Source organism: Sciurus vulgaris, assembly GCF_902686455.1.
Source record: "Sciurus vulgaris genome assembly, chromosome: 10".
Lineage (NCBI taxonomy): Eukaryota > Metazoa > Chordata > Mammalia > Rodentia > Sciuridae > Sciurus > Sciurus vulgaris.
Genome location: NC_136470.1, coordinates 23313851 through 23329860, shown reverse-complemented (window position 1 = coordinate 23329860; position 16010 = coordinate 23313851).

The following is a 16010-nucleotide window of genomic DNA, read 5'->3' as shown; positions in this document are numbered from 1 at the left end:
TCTATAATAATCTGTTTTTATTAGAAAATAAACACTCTGACAGGTCAGTGCATGTTGTGGTTTGAATGAAAAGTTTTCCCCAAAAGCTCACAGGTGAAACACCAAGAAGGTTTGGAGGAAAAATGATCAGGTTACAGCCTTATACTAATCAGTGAATAGATCCCTGATTGGATTTACTAAGAGGTAGCTGGAGGCAGGTGGAGTGTTACTGGAGGAAGTAGTTCATTGAGGGTGTGACTATGGGTATATATTCTGTGCTAGAGAGTGGAGTCTCTGTCTGCTTTCTGATCATTAAGAAAGTTGCTTCCCTCTGCCGCACACTCCGCCATTTTGTTCTGTCTCACCTGGAAACCTGAGGAATAGCGCTTGCTGTCCATGAACTGAGACCTCTAAAACCATGAACCTCCAAATAAACCTTTCTTCCTCTAAAATTGTGCTGATTGGGTCTTTTAGTCACAGCTACAAAAATGCTGACTAAAACAGTGTTTCCTTTCACAGGCCTTGTCCTGATGACCTTGCACTAGTCTCTCCCCGCTAAAGATTCACCATCTCAGTACTACCACCTGAGGACCAAACACATGAAGCTTTAAGGGACCCACAAACCATACCCAAACCACAGCAGGTAGAATTTGAAGATGCTTGTGGAGATTTATTAATTTAATAAACATTATTGAAATTTTACTGAGATTGTATCTTAGATTAATTTATTTGTTAGTTAAATTAGTATGCAAAGTAGGATTAGGAAAATTTTGACTTCTTCTAGAACAAGAAATATGAAAGAGGGCTGGGGATATAGCTCAGTTCATAAAGTGCCTGTCTGTCAAGCACAAGGTCCTAGATTTAATTCCCAGCACCCACCACTAAAAAAAAAAAAAAAGAAAAGAAATGAAACAAATGTAAAAACAAACCAAAAAAACTACAATGATAATTTTTAAAATAGATTGGATGTCTTTAGCTTTAGACTTGACTGAGGTATAAGCATATTCTTTATGTATCACTTCTTCAGAGCTGAATGCTGTCAACTCAATAAAAACATGCTTTCCAGAACTGCAGAGTCATTTGTAGATAATTCAGTCACAATATCCAAAGTGTACACTGATTTAAATGTGTAAATTGCAAAGCTTCTTTCATATATGTGTGGTTCAAATTCAAGTAAAGTTGATTGAACTAACATAAAACATTTATCTCAAATTTGAGAATACATTGCTAAGATTTAAGGAACAATCTCATCAATTGAACTATTTGGCTTTTTTTTTTCTTTAATTCTGATCTGATTTGAAACCCCTTCAATCTCTTTGACCATCGATGATATAAACATGTGAGAAATATAGATTACTGATTTAATATTTTCCAACTTTTAAATACCAGATTCTTAAGTATGTTAAAATTACCATGTTCTTAAATACTCATATTCTTCAATTAAGGTAATGATATGTACATTTATTCTCATTTGTTTATAAGAAATCTATCAAATATTAACATTAGAACTAAAACTGAATCATGGGTTAAATAGTATACATTTGAAGAGGGGACACTATATTTAACTTTGAACCTCACATGGTTTATTTTCAATTCTACCACATGGTATTCCAACCCATAATGATTTGTGACTTTCTTTGCTAAATTTATTTCTTCTATATCCCACTTTATTCTTTATATTACAGCAATTCAAATTTACTATAGTGCATAGAATCAAACCTCCATATTTTATAATTTGTTTCCTGAATTTATAGGTATGTTTCTTCTTCCTTGAAATACCTATCCTCTTTTTACTGTTTAACTTTCATTTACCTTGCAAAATATACCTTAGCAACAATTTCCACAACTAAACCTTTTCTTATACCCTCATGCAGATAGATAACATCAATCCAAGTCTCCAGGATCCTACATATTATTCCATTATAGTTCTAATCATATGTTTATCAAACTCCTCTATAATGTACATATGTTATAGATAAGTATATAATTTCAGCTCAGTATGCTATTCCTTTTTTGGGTACCGGGGATTGAACTCAGGGGCACTCACCCTTGAGCTTCATCTCCAGCCCTATTTGTATTTTATTTAGAGACAAGGTCTCATTGAGTTGCCTAGCGCCTTGCTTTTGCTTAAGTGTTCTTTTAACTCGAGATCCTCCTGCCTCAGCCTCCTTAACTGCTGGGATTATAGGTGTGCACCACTGTACTCACTTCAGTACACTATTCTTATCCATTTGTGACCAAAATATTTTCTACATGAAACTGAGCATATTAATAATTTATTACTTGAATGAATAAAGTAATGTTCACTAATACCAAATCATGCATGACAAATCCATAACCATATGAAGTTGGAATATGGTCATGTCATTGAAAAAAATAATTTGTGCAAGTCTCCAACTCTGAAACTTAACAAGTATTAAAATATTACTAGGGACTTAGAGTTGCTCAGAAAATCATTTATGATTCACAAACTGTCTTCTAAATATTTTTCAGCTCAAATTTTTTTGAGTAATTCCAAAACTACTTGATACTACCTTGTATCAGGAATACAAACAGTTGATATTGTGGGCAAATTACTTTGTATGGAAGGAATTTTTTTTTTTTTAATTTTCTTTCCATGAATTTTTGCCAATATGTTCCTTACAATTTACACTTCCTAATATTTTACTAAATACTGTTTAGGTTATTTAAAACAAAACTAGAGTTGGATTGAAACTATAAAACTTCATGGTCAGTAAATAAGTATGAATTCAGAAATGAACTGAGAGTTGTGGATGACATATTTAGCCTCAAATTGTTACAATCTTTTGGGAAAACTATTATGGTTTGGATGTGAGGGGTCCCTCAAAAGCTTACGTGTGAAATAATGCAAGAAGGTTTAGAAGTGATATGATTGGCTTATGGGAGCCTTAACCCAATCAGTGAATTAATACCCTGTTAGGGATAGACTGGTAACTGCAGACTGATAAGGTGTGGCTGGAAGAGGTGGGTCACTGGGGACATGTCTTTGGAGTATATGTTTTGTATATAGTGAGTGGAGTTTCTCTCTCTGCTTTCTGATCATTATGTGAGTTGCTTTGCTGTGCCATACTTTTCCACCATGATGTTTTGCCTTACTTTGAGCCCTGAGGAATCTCAGGGCTGACTATCTATGGACTGAGACCTCTGAAACTGTGTACCCCAAAATGAACTTTTCCTCATCTAAAATTGTTTTTGTGGTGTTTTCTAGTAACAACAGTGAAAAAGCTAAGAGAGAAAACTAATATTTACAAAACTAAAATAAAACATATTAGAAAAGAGTATAAAATTTAGTGTGTGAAAAGAACAATCATTAAAACAAACAATAGTAGAGTAGATTACTGCCCCAACTCTTGGTTCCTTATCAAGCTCACTCACTATCCTATGACTTTCTCAAGCAATCTATGGGTGGAAATTGTACCTTCAATAACTTTTAGATTTGTATTATGCAGTGTATTTTGATCAATGGAATTTGAATGAATGTAAAATTTAGATCACAACCGAACGTTATGTATGAATGAGTGGTCTATCATTATCCCTGTTATTCCTACTCTAGAGAGCACACCATGTGCCAGATAGGGGCTGCTCCTTTCAGTCTCAGAATGAGAAGACATGTGGAACAGAACTCAGTAGAATAGCAACCAACTTCTCCTTATCCTCCCTGTAGCATGTGTGAGAAATAAATTATGTTACAAAGTAATGACAACTTGAGACATGTTATTGCAGGACTCTCATACAAAACCAACACAAGAATGGGTGTGCTACCACGGAATGCAGAAAAGCAGAGGATGTGCTACTGACTCTGGACTAAGTGGCCAGAAGTATAGAAATTGTTTATCTAAGCCATGCTTAGGTAAACAGCAATCTAGATTTTTAAATCTAAAATATTTGGTAAATTTGTAGTCTATCATAAATGTAGGCAATGTATCTAAAGCATTGTGTGCCTAGCTTTATTATCAATTGTATTTGGTATAGTAGCACAGGAAAGAGATGAGCTCAGGACAAAAGAACTTGGGCTGTTGGAATTAAAAGAAGAAAGAGACAATAAGTGAACTCCCCAAATTCTGGATATGCATGTTTGAAAGATGTGCACAACTCCAATCTGTAAAAGATGAATGTGAAAAAAGGCAGAATCATGAGTCACATAGGCAAAGGAAGACAAGCGCTTAGGATGAACATCATCACATCCAGAGGAGGCAGGAGATGTCATCAACATCTTTGAAAAACTATCATCAAATTATTATCAGAGAAATAGATCAGCGTAAGTTCCAAGGAAGTCTGATACGATCACCAATCCTATCACAGCATACAGACAAAAGATATGTCTCAAAAATATGTGTTTGTTGTATGAGGAGCTAACACCAAGTCAAAATGCATTTTTCAAGTTTTACAAGTTGGACAATCTTGATATAAAAGAGAATGTAACTCTAAGACAAAATAATTTTAAGCCCACATTTTCTCTAGACAGCCAGCTGGCAAAGTTGCTTAGCTGCCATGTGGGACATCTGCTTCCATAGACCTTCCTAACACAGCCAAAAGGTTAGGGGAAAGCAAGAGCCTCCCAGGACAGAGCTAAATTTATTAGAAACAAGCATTGGCAATTCAGTCAGGGGTGGAACTGACATCTAATCATGGAATAGTTTTCTACATTTGGACATGGCAGACTTTCAGTATTGTCACACAGGAATTAAATGCCATGGAGCAGTGACCCTGAATGTCATCTCTTACTTCTCTGACTAGATATATTGATTTGTTATGGTATCCCTATTTCGCCATTGAACACGGGGTGTGAATATGGATTATACTTATATTATTAGTTTGTATGTTTCCAGTTCAAAAGGAGCTGCATCTGGACCTGAATTCATGAGGTATAGGACTTTGCATATTATCCTTTAATTAGAAGAATCATTTGCTTTATTCCAAAGGGAAATATTGAGCTCATGTTTTTTGAAGGAGGAAAGTCAATTATGTGTCATCAAGAGCACAGATTTGGGTAATTGGAATTATTGTTTGAATATTGGCTCTTTCCCTCTAAGGTTATTATGAAATACTTTCTCTCAGAAAGTGAAGCATGCTTTCTGCTCCAAGGTCAGGCTTAAGTAAGTGAATTGTATTTGCAAATGGAATAAAGGTAGACATGACATTTGACATAACAGTTTGAGTAGAATCTTTGAATTCATCTATATAATTATTTCAGATTCTTTCCTTAATAAAAATATATCCCAGGTGGTGAATACCTAGTCTGTGTTCTGAAATTGAAAAAGTGCATGGATTCAATCCAAGCATAGTCCTAATCCAGCCTAATCCAACAAAGTTCAGTTAACTGAGCTGATCTATATTCTATATTCAGGTAACATATAGAATTTCTTTATTGTAATAAAAATAATTCTTTTTTTATTACACTAAAGAGTAGTCAGAAAAGAATTTTTGTAGAGCATGAATGACTTAAGCCATATTGTTAAATTTGGCACCTGGATAAGGAAGGGGTGATGCAAGATATCTTTGAAGCAAAAGTTAAGAGTATGTGAAAAATCAAGTTACTGAGCATAAAATTGGTTTGTTGGAGAGAATTCTGATTATTGAACAGACTGTATTTTGGAGAACAAAAGAAAATGGACTGAAAATCTAAACAACTAGGAAAGTCAATTACGAGACAGCAAGAGCACAGATTGGGATAATTGGAATTATTGCTTGAATATTGTTTAAGTATTGAGCTAATAGTAATATTGAATAGCAGTAAGATTCACTATCTTTGTGGCTTTAGGCATGGCACATTAAAACAAACAGACCCCACTTATGATGGTAAAAGTTGATACAAATTCAGTAGAAGCTGTACTTCAAGCTTTGAAATTTGATCTTTGTGCAGGCAAGTGACATGCAGTAAGATGATCTGAACAGTGGCAGTCACTTGCAGTTCCTGTCAGCCACACCCTCACAAGGGTGAGTAATCCATACTCTATAGTTTAGTAAGATGACAGGCTCATGGCATATGATATCTTCAGTTTCTAATGGGTTTATCAGGATTAATGGTGTTATGCTTTGGATGTGAGGTGTCCCCCAGAAGCTCACATGTGAGGCAGTACAAGAAGGTTAAGGAGAAATGATTGGATTGTGGGAGTCTTGACATAATCAGTGAATTAATTCTTGATGGGATTAACTGAGTGACAACTGGAGGCAGGTGTGGGTGTGGCTGGAGGGAGCGGTTCATTGGGAGCATGGCTATGGGGTATACATTTTGTATCTTCAGAGTAGAGTCCCTCTGTCTCTCTCTGTCTCTCTCTGTCTCTCTCTCTCTCTCTCTCTTTCTCTCCCCCCCCGCCCCCCGCTACTTCTATCTGCCACGCTCTTCCACCACCACAATGTTCTGCCTCACCTCTAGCCCCAAAGGAATGGAGCAAACCTTCAATGGACTAAGAACTCTGAAACCATAAACCCTCAAATAAACCATTCCTCCTCTATAATTGTGCTGGTTGGTTCCTTTTAGTCACAGCAGTGAAAAAACTGACAAAAACAAATGGCATCATAAGTCACAGACCATCTAAGTAGCACAGCCTGTTTTATGGTGACATGTTTGTGGCCCCTCTAGTCTTATGACTTGTGTATATCTAAAATGGATCTTGTCTTAGAGAGCTTATAATCATCATGGAGGTTGTAGAAATTTCCAGAGTTTTCACTTTCATTTTGCGATTTCTTGGAACATATTTACATCTTAATGCATTAATGTGAAATCCTTTAAATTTTAATTAACTCTGAGTTCACATCCTTAAAAATCAGTCTCAATATTAATCTGAACATAATAAAGAAAATAAAGTGGCAAAACTTACCATTTATCATTACATGTATTCCCATTATTGAGCAGATTTTTACTCCTAAACATAAGCATGTATTAGTTTGTGTAACTGTAGTAGTAGTGTCTTATTCTGTAAGAGATAAGCATTGTCAGCTACTGAAAAAGGCTGTATTTGAACTAGGTGACCTAAGACCTGTGGTAGGCCCATCAGTGACATTTATTTCAATCTTAATGTCATCAAAGCCAAAGCTTGAGGGACAAGAGTTTACTTCAAAATGACAGGTGAACACTGTAGTAATTTTTCTCCCTTTTGAAGAAATGATGACTTTCAGTGTAGTTAAAGATTTTTCTTATTAAATCATTTATAGATGGTAAGTAGTTTGCAAAGGAGAACTTTGTTTTCTTTTATTTAACCTATGATTCCCTACGTCATGAAGCATTTAACTCATCCTCTAAAAACTACAACTTTATCAACATCAAATCTTAACATGAGGAGACCTATGTCTCAGTTCAATAATTCAAACTCAATATTTTATAATTTAATCCCAACTGAAAGGCATCAGTTTCCTTAATTAAAATTAGTCTACAAAAATTAGTGCTTCATGTTTTCCTTTTCTGTGCAATGATAAACTTGAGCTTAGCTCTGCAAACTACATTTGAAAGTTAATCACACCACTTTAACATTATGTTCATATAAACATTTCCATAGATATGAACCCAAAGTAATTTTTTTCATATTTATCCAGGAATTGAATGTCAAAAATATAATCACGTTGTTTTAATGGACTTAGCAATATAATTTAAGATTCTCATTCCATGATAGCATGATAGACCAAGAGGTTTCAGGAACCTCTGCCCAATACTGGTCCCGGTTCAACATTGATGATTCTAGAAAACTCCCTATAAATGAAAGAGAATTCCTCCCTATATTCCTGGATACCTGCCTACTTCTCTTCATATCTACCCTGCTTCTGTTTCCTGGAAATACATATATGGAATTCTAGTATTACTATTATTTCTATTTAGTGTCTGGATGCTTGTAAATCGTTAAATTAAATCCATTTTAAATATATATCAGATAGTGACAAAGACTTTCTCTCCTTGACCAGAATCTGACTGGGCTCCTCTAAACCTTCTCTACCTCAACATGGGTGCTTATCCTTGTTGGGACTGCAGTGTTCCATTGTAGCAAGAATCCCACTAAGTTGGTTTAATGAGAATCCCCCACCCTTGATATCCAATTACTCTTGATATCTGATTAAATTCTTCATCTCCCCTCATATGTCAGCTGATATCTCACGACCCTGGCCTGCCTTCAGCAAGAAATTGTCAAGTTGGCCGAGCCAGAATCACACTTACCTGAGATGTTTCTGCTTAGAAATTTTTCATATATCAACCTCTATCTCCTTGGCCATAAATTCTCACTCTTTACATTCAGAATCGCCCTGTTTTATGCTGAGATCTCTTTCCCACATTGCAGTAGTTTCTGAATGTATCTGTTTTTACTGCATTTATTACCTCCCAGTTAGAATGTACCCATCAAGTGCGATTTGGAATTTTTAGGCCTTTACTATGCTTGGAGCATGGACCATATTCCACACATGACATTGAAGGCTTTGTATGAACTGGTTCTCATAAAGTCCCATATGCATTCTAAGCTGCACATCTGCATCCTTATCCTCTGATATGTTTTCTTCTAAGTTTCACCCATCACAGACCCTCCAGCTGTGGGGACACCATATCCACATGCCTCTTAGTTCAGTTAATGTTTCCTCAATCTTTATTTCTCAGGACCTAAGTCACTTCTCTATGAAATATTTTCTGAATTCCTAGACCAAGATGATCTTATAGTATTTTTTCTCAGTAAAATATACATCATTCTAATGTTTATGTGCTAATCTTAATTTAATTTGTTTCTCTTTAAAACTATAATATAGAATAGGGTGTAAACTTAAATTCTCTGAAGAAACTGCATCTATATTAACTTTCCTGCATGTTGCTTGACCTTGGCTGATTAGAACATTATAATTATGGAAAGATGGAATGTCATAGGTCAAGACCCTAAATTAGCTTGGGCTATCTTAAGTCCTTTTATTTAATAGTTATTTACCTTAACTTCTGTATCTGATGTAACATTCTTATATTTATTGGGTAAACTTCTCAAAATATATTATGGAGCTTAGCAGATTCCTAATCTTCCACAAACTTTAATGTTAACAATGCTAAAACATCTGAAACCTATAGAAAAGTTTCACCTGCTTTGCTGAAGCCTGCCTACCTGATACTTCCACTTTTTGTGTATGGTAAATATATTGATTCATTATTTCCTTTCTGTGACTATAAAAGTTCATGTAACTGTCAGCCACTGGACAAGGCAGGCACTCTTTGGAGTAATCTCTTCTTTTGGAGGAAAATTGCTGCCCCTTCAAAAGATTTAGCATGCCTTCAAAGTTGTTTCCTTACCAGAATTAGGGCAAAAGCCCCTATTCCTGGGATCCCAACAGACCAGATTTGGCCATTCATCCCAAAAATACAATTGAAGACAACAGAACTGGCAGGAAAGTAGTTTTATCTTCAGAGTATCCTCACTGGGAAGAACAGAGTGGTCTACTTACCTAAGATTTGTTTTTGAAGAGTTGACATGAGCTTCCTTTTTTTTAGGGGACATAAATACAATGATTGGGGCTTTGCATTGCTGGGGAGCTTGCATAGCTAACCAGCTTGGTGGTCTGGTTGATCATTATCCCAGGATTGACCATGCAGAGCTTTGTCGTGGATAACAGAGTTTTGTCGTGGATAAGAAAGTTGCTGTTGCTGGTAGTCAATTCATTTCGCAAGATGTTTATCCATCAGAACCATTGTTTCTGGAATTCAAGATGACCACAGAAAAGAATGACTCAGGAAAACTCAAAAGGAAAGAGAAAACAAGTCAAAGAGACCACTGGAGTCAAAGAGGCAAAATGGAGTTTGTTAGATAAGTGATTTTGGTTCTTTTGTTTGGGCTAAGGCTTTATGAAGAAACTTAAAAGACTGATAGCTATGCTCAGTTATATGTACTTATTCATTTATGTATTTGTAACATGTGATTATGAATTTGAAATGAGTGTGCTTAAGAATATGCCCACTTGTGATGATGGGTCTTCCCTCTGTAAGTTTCCCAATAAATGTCTAATCGCTTGCTTTGTTTGTTTAGAGAGAACACTAATCAGCAAATGAACTCCATTGCTCTCCTCACTTGTGCCAAGTACTAAACCTTTCTCTACTCTTACCGTAAGACCCCCCAAAAAGGAGACCCTAACTCTGTCCCATGGATCGACGGCAACCCCAATCAACCGCAGGAGGCGTCACTTGATGCAAACTGCAAGAGGCTTTTATTCCTGCGCACTGGGACCCAAATCGTGACTCACACAGGAGTCGCAGGAGTCGAGGAGTCGGGTCCCTAGCAGAAAATCTTACAAGTTTATAAAGGCAGAAACCACACATCGGGAGGGGTCACACACGGAAGGGAAAAGGGGAACAAAGCCGCCGGGAAATTCCAAAGGGAGTCTGGATTTGCTGATAACATACAACATTCACAATGTTTTACAACAGGGCGTAGATTCTGGTCAACAGTTTCTGGTAATCTTATAATCCTATATATCTTAACTGTCTGAGCACTATCTTGCTCAATTTACCCTTTTACTCTCTTTTTGGGGCTGTTTCTGGAACAGCTTTAAGGGCTTGTGTTCCCATCATGGGAGGGAGACCTTAGGAGTTGAGATAAAACAGACAGCTTAAAAAAATGTCCATTCTTTCATTACCACCTGTTATTCTTATCAGTTTGTAATTTGCAATTTGCATTCACCAAGAGGAAAACTCGTTTCTTTTGATCACAATAATCTCTTCTACAGTGGAACGTGTCATTCAGAGGAACTTGAATTCATGTTCCAGGCCACCCACCTCTATTTGGCTAAGAATATATGATTTTCTCATTTCCTTTGGGGCAATACTGTTATTTTGCACCAGAAATAGCATAATATGTTTGCCAATTCCTTCTTATTTCTTTATATCTTGGGAAGATAGTAAATTCATTAATCCTCTTACAGACATTACCTAAATTGGAAAAAAGATATCTGGCTGAAATGCAATAGTTGCTAAATTGTCTTACCTGTGTACTCACAACATTAAACCTGACTGAGGGAAAATCCAGTACACAGAGGAGCATGTGACTAACTCTCTCCAGTACGTTAGATTACATAAATGTCTACTCCATTTGAGAATGATATTTTCGCTGAATTCAAACTCTTTTCTGGCCCACTTTAAGTGCCTGTATTGTAAGGTATTTGGTAATGGTAACATAGAGGGTCGAATAAAACCTTTAATAGGTTCAGCAACTTCCTAAGCCTTCCTGAAAGTTAAGTGAAGTATCACATAAGGAATTGCAATATCCCGAGTTATTTTCCTAATTAGAACAAAGCTTTTATTACCATTTTGAGTATTGTTATTTCCTCTGTGATCTTGAAGTAGCTACTGCCTGATGACTCTGGTAGAGGATAAAGGTCATGGCTAACTTGGTAATTAGCATTTTGCCTTTTGTCTAGTCACAGCAGGAGCTTGCTCTCTGTGCTCTCTGGCATGTTTAAAGACAAAGAAGAAATCTGTGGCTTTTATATGATTGAGAAAACTGTACAATGCTGGGTAGGGGGTTAATTAGGAATGAAAAAAGCTTAACTCTCTCTCAAGCAGATCTCTTGGGGAGGTCATTTTCACAGGGATGCAGATGTATTCATCTCTACAGTGCTTCTTAAAAAGTATATTATTTTAGAAAATGAAAGAAACATCAATAATCATAAGAATCAGAAGTAGAAAGGATGCATTAATGAATAAGAGTAATTTTAAAGTATACTAGAAAATACGGATATTCTGTCGGTTGAAAATCATGCAGTTGATGTACTTCAAAACAGATAGAGGTAAAAATACATTTCTTATAGATTTTAATAAATAATTAGATAGTTATGTTAAATGATGTATTACTAAGTTTTTAATTGATTATTTCAGCATTGTTTTTCGTAGCTTACTTCAAATTGAAAGAATTGTCGCGTCGCATTTTTGTGTGTGGTTAAATTATGTCCAGAGTAATGAAAGAGAATTATTTATCAGAGTCCAGTTAATGTGTTCCCACTCACATCATAAAACACACAAGACATTGTGGTGACTATAAAAGGAAAGTTTATTTATTGTAAGAAGTATAGGTACAGAATCTTTTTGTGGTTGACCCTATACATATGGACAAGTATACATTGGTATAAGTATACATAAGAACAGTGCTTTATGCTGGACACAGTACAAATGCCTATAATCCCAGTGGCTTAGGAGACTGAGGCAAGAGGATTGAAGAGTTTAAAACAACTTCAGCAAAAGTGAGGCACCAAGCAACTCAGTGAGACCCTGTCTCTAAATCAATAACAAATAGGGCTGGGGATGTGGCGTAGTGGTCACGTGCCCCTGAGTTCAATCCCTGTTTTTTTAAAAAAAAAAAAAGTACTTTATGATAAACTGAAAAGTAAATATTTACATACACAATATTTATATATTATGGTGGCTCATAATCTACTAGAAGATAAGTGACAGTTTTAAAATTAGCAAGTGATAATAATTATTTTCTGGGAGCTCCCCAAAGGCACCATTAAGATTGCATATGGTAGAGCAAAGTCAAGTCTATTCCTACTGTAGTACCAGAAGGTGCAACTTTGACAAAAAGTGCTTCCTGACACAGTAATATCTTAGATGGAAGACCGCAGGGGTAGAATAATCAATGTGAATGCAAGGTCACAGTTAAGATACATTTTGTAAGAAAATCCACGAAAAACCATGCCGGACACAGGAAATCACATAAGGGAGTTTATTAAGGAAACAGAATGTCTCCCTGCAGGGTAAGAGAGAAAATGAGAGGAAAAGAGAAAGGGCGCACACAAGAAAGAGTGTGGAAAGCGAGGAGGAGAAGAAAGTGAGTAGGAGAGAGAAAGCATGAGAAAAGATGTCCGGGGTGCTATCCTTAAGCAGTTGAATTCTGCGGGCTAACAGGGGACCAATAATGGAGAAGGATACTTGCAAGCTGACTGATGAACCAATAGTTAGCTAGATGTTCACGGACTGACAAGTAGTAGGGAGGCGGGAAATGGCTGAAGTGGAAAGGGCGGGGAGAGCAGCTTTCAGACTGATAGCTAGGTTGTGATGCAACAGAAAGGATGGGGGGAGCAGCTTTGTATTATACTTTTTCTTTTTTTTTTTTGCGGTGCTGGGAATCGAACCCAGGGTGTTGTGCTTGCAAGGCAAGCACTCTACCAACTGAGCTATCTCCCCAGCCCTTCTTTTTTTCTTTTTAATGTACTTTTCTTTTTGCCCTTTTTGATTATTTTTATTAGTTCATTATAGATATACATAATATTGGGGTTCATTTGACATAATTATACAAGCACAGAATATACTTTGCTCCAATTCAATCCCCAATACTTTTTTCTCTCTTCTTTCCTCCCTGTTGCTCTTTTCCTACTAGTCTTCCTTCTTTTTTCTTTTAATTTTTATTGGTTTGTTTTAATGATACATGGCAATAGAATCTATTTGGACATGATTATAAAAGCAAGGAATATATCTTGTTCTAATTCAGTCTTTCGAACACCAAATTGACATTTTGTAAACTTTATGGACTTTTTATCACTTTCTCAAAGACTAGTTGTCATCCCTGAAATATGAACACGGAAGGAAATAGAACCCATTCTCCCAACTGCTGTGGGAAGTTTGGAGACCGACTTTGGTGGGCACCTTGCTTCAATTTAAAAATTATTTGCTATCCTAATGTGATGATGGTCCACTATATGCTGTGAATAAAGCCCTTGCTGCTCTGCCACTGCAACTTAGTTTTAAAAGGACATGCTCCTTCTTTTCCTCTTTCCCTCCCCGTCCCTGACCTTTTCCCCTCCCTAATCTTGGGGAAACAGGATAACCTTTCTTCCTTCCTATCCTAGCCAGAGTTATCTGTCCTTGAGCACCCGCCCACCACAGGAACCAGGTGATCCAGATTTAAGGATGGCACCAGAAGACATCAGAAATGACTATCTCCCAAATTAAAAAATGAATCGTAACTCCCAATAGAGAACACATGGAATGTAGCCTTTGACTGACCTTTTTAAAACCCCCCTGTTCCCTCCGATGAACCTAATCCCAGTCTCTGGGACAGGAGTCCCCTGTTTTTCTCATTTGCTAGTAAATCAATAAAACTATATTTTTTCCTCAAAATTATGTCTTCCTTATTGGATTCACATTGGGAACAAGGATTGAGCTTTAAGTAACACTGAAGCCAGAGAAAATTTGTTTTTTCTCTTTCAAAGGCTTATTAACTAATAGCGAATGTCTCCCCAATTACCAGATAAAGTTAAGATCTAAGTGTGACAAATTGTGTTTTTAGATCCTCTAGTTATTGTTTATGTAGTGAATGTATATGTAATTGATTATATATTCTTTGCTAAAAATAAGTATATTGTATCTTTGCAATCTTTTAATGGATTGGTATACAAATTCCATTCTAGTATAGTGTTTTTTCAATTATGAACATGCTCTATAGCTCTACTAATTTTGTGGAAATGATTTCTGGGTCAGAAGATGATTTTGTTTATAAGAGTATTTTCCTCTTCTGGAACAAGCCAATCCCTGTGTATGAGAACTAACCATGTGGTGCCACAAAACCAAAGAAAAAGAGGCAGATTCAAAATTGCCAAGTGAACTTTATCAGGGACCTTCTAGCAGAATCATGGTCCTGATTCTAGCAGCAAGATGAGATAGTGCCCTGTGCTTTGGATCAGAAGTTTGTACTTACATAATTGTCAGGACACAATTGACCTACTTCCAACCTAAACGTGTGCGGATTATCTAAAGGTACTGAGTGGTTTGTTCCATTGTAAAGCTGAACTTATTACTCTAAGGTTTGGTTTATTCATAGTAGGCTAGGAAACTATATGGGGAAACTGACCAGGGTTGCTCAGGGATTATTAGGATTCAAGGTGCTTGCAGTTAAGTCAAGCGGAATCTTTACATGTCTAATGTACAGTCCCTGATAGGGTCTGGATAACGTTTGTGATGTAATTAGAAAGGAAAAGCTGAGACAGTGAAAGTTTGAAAGTAAATCTAGATAATAAAGATTTGTTATTCAGATGAATTAAGCATATATTGTTCTGAGAAAAGGTTATTTACCAAAAGGGTAAGTAGTGTACTGTTGAGAAAAGTGAATATGTTGGAAGTTTTTAAAGCAAACAAAGTTATTATAGCTTCACCTTCTTTGGTAAGAAGCTGCTGGACAATTAAATTTCTGCAAACAGTGGAATAGTAAATTCTTGTTAGTGTGGACAACAAGCTGTGTGGAGGTAAATGGTTTCAATACTCGTGTGTAAAAATTGCCATTTGAATGAAATAAGCTAAATGTTGTTGGTGTTCAGGGTAAAGAGCTATTTCAATTATGATGAAAGAAAACTTTTCATACATTATTTTAATACATGATTGTCCTTAAGTTTCAAAGATAAATTGAATATAAAAGTATGGGTAGGAAGAATGTTTTAGCTAGAAACGATGGATCTAAAAATAATGCTACAATCTGGGGATTAGAGTTGTATCTGGATATGCAACTCCACCAATAAACAGTCATAAATGATTTGGGAAACAAATAAGGAGAAAATCTCAACTCTAAAGCTAATATAAGGTCTTGATACTTTCTTGGTAGGAATTGGGAAGAAATTAAAATTAATAAAGACATTCCAGTACAATAAATCAGTAAACACTAAATCTAGGGCACTATTTTATACTGAATATGTTAATGTTGGCCTTGATTATCTAATATTGAATGATTTCTAGAGTAGGTGGTTCAAAGTTTGGATAATGCAGCTTCTCAAAATGCCAGGATTCTGGATCAGCTTTATACTAACACCTTGTTCACAGGATAGTAGTCCTACACTTCTGGTGTCACACATTCATATCAAAAAATCGAATTCAGGTTTTGAGAAGGTAGGTGTCCACCTCCATTCATCTTTGTCTACTTTTTTTTTTTTAATTTGCAATTATTTTTTAGTCAGGAAAGTTAATATTGCTAAAATCTTTAGAATATTTCACTTGCAGTTATAAGGTGTAGAGGATTGGAACACATGCCTGTGTTCTTGCTTCAAGTGAGGAAATATGAAAGGAAATGGGAAAATAAATA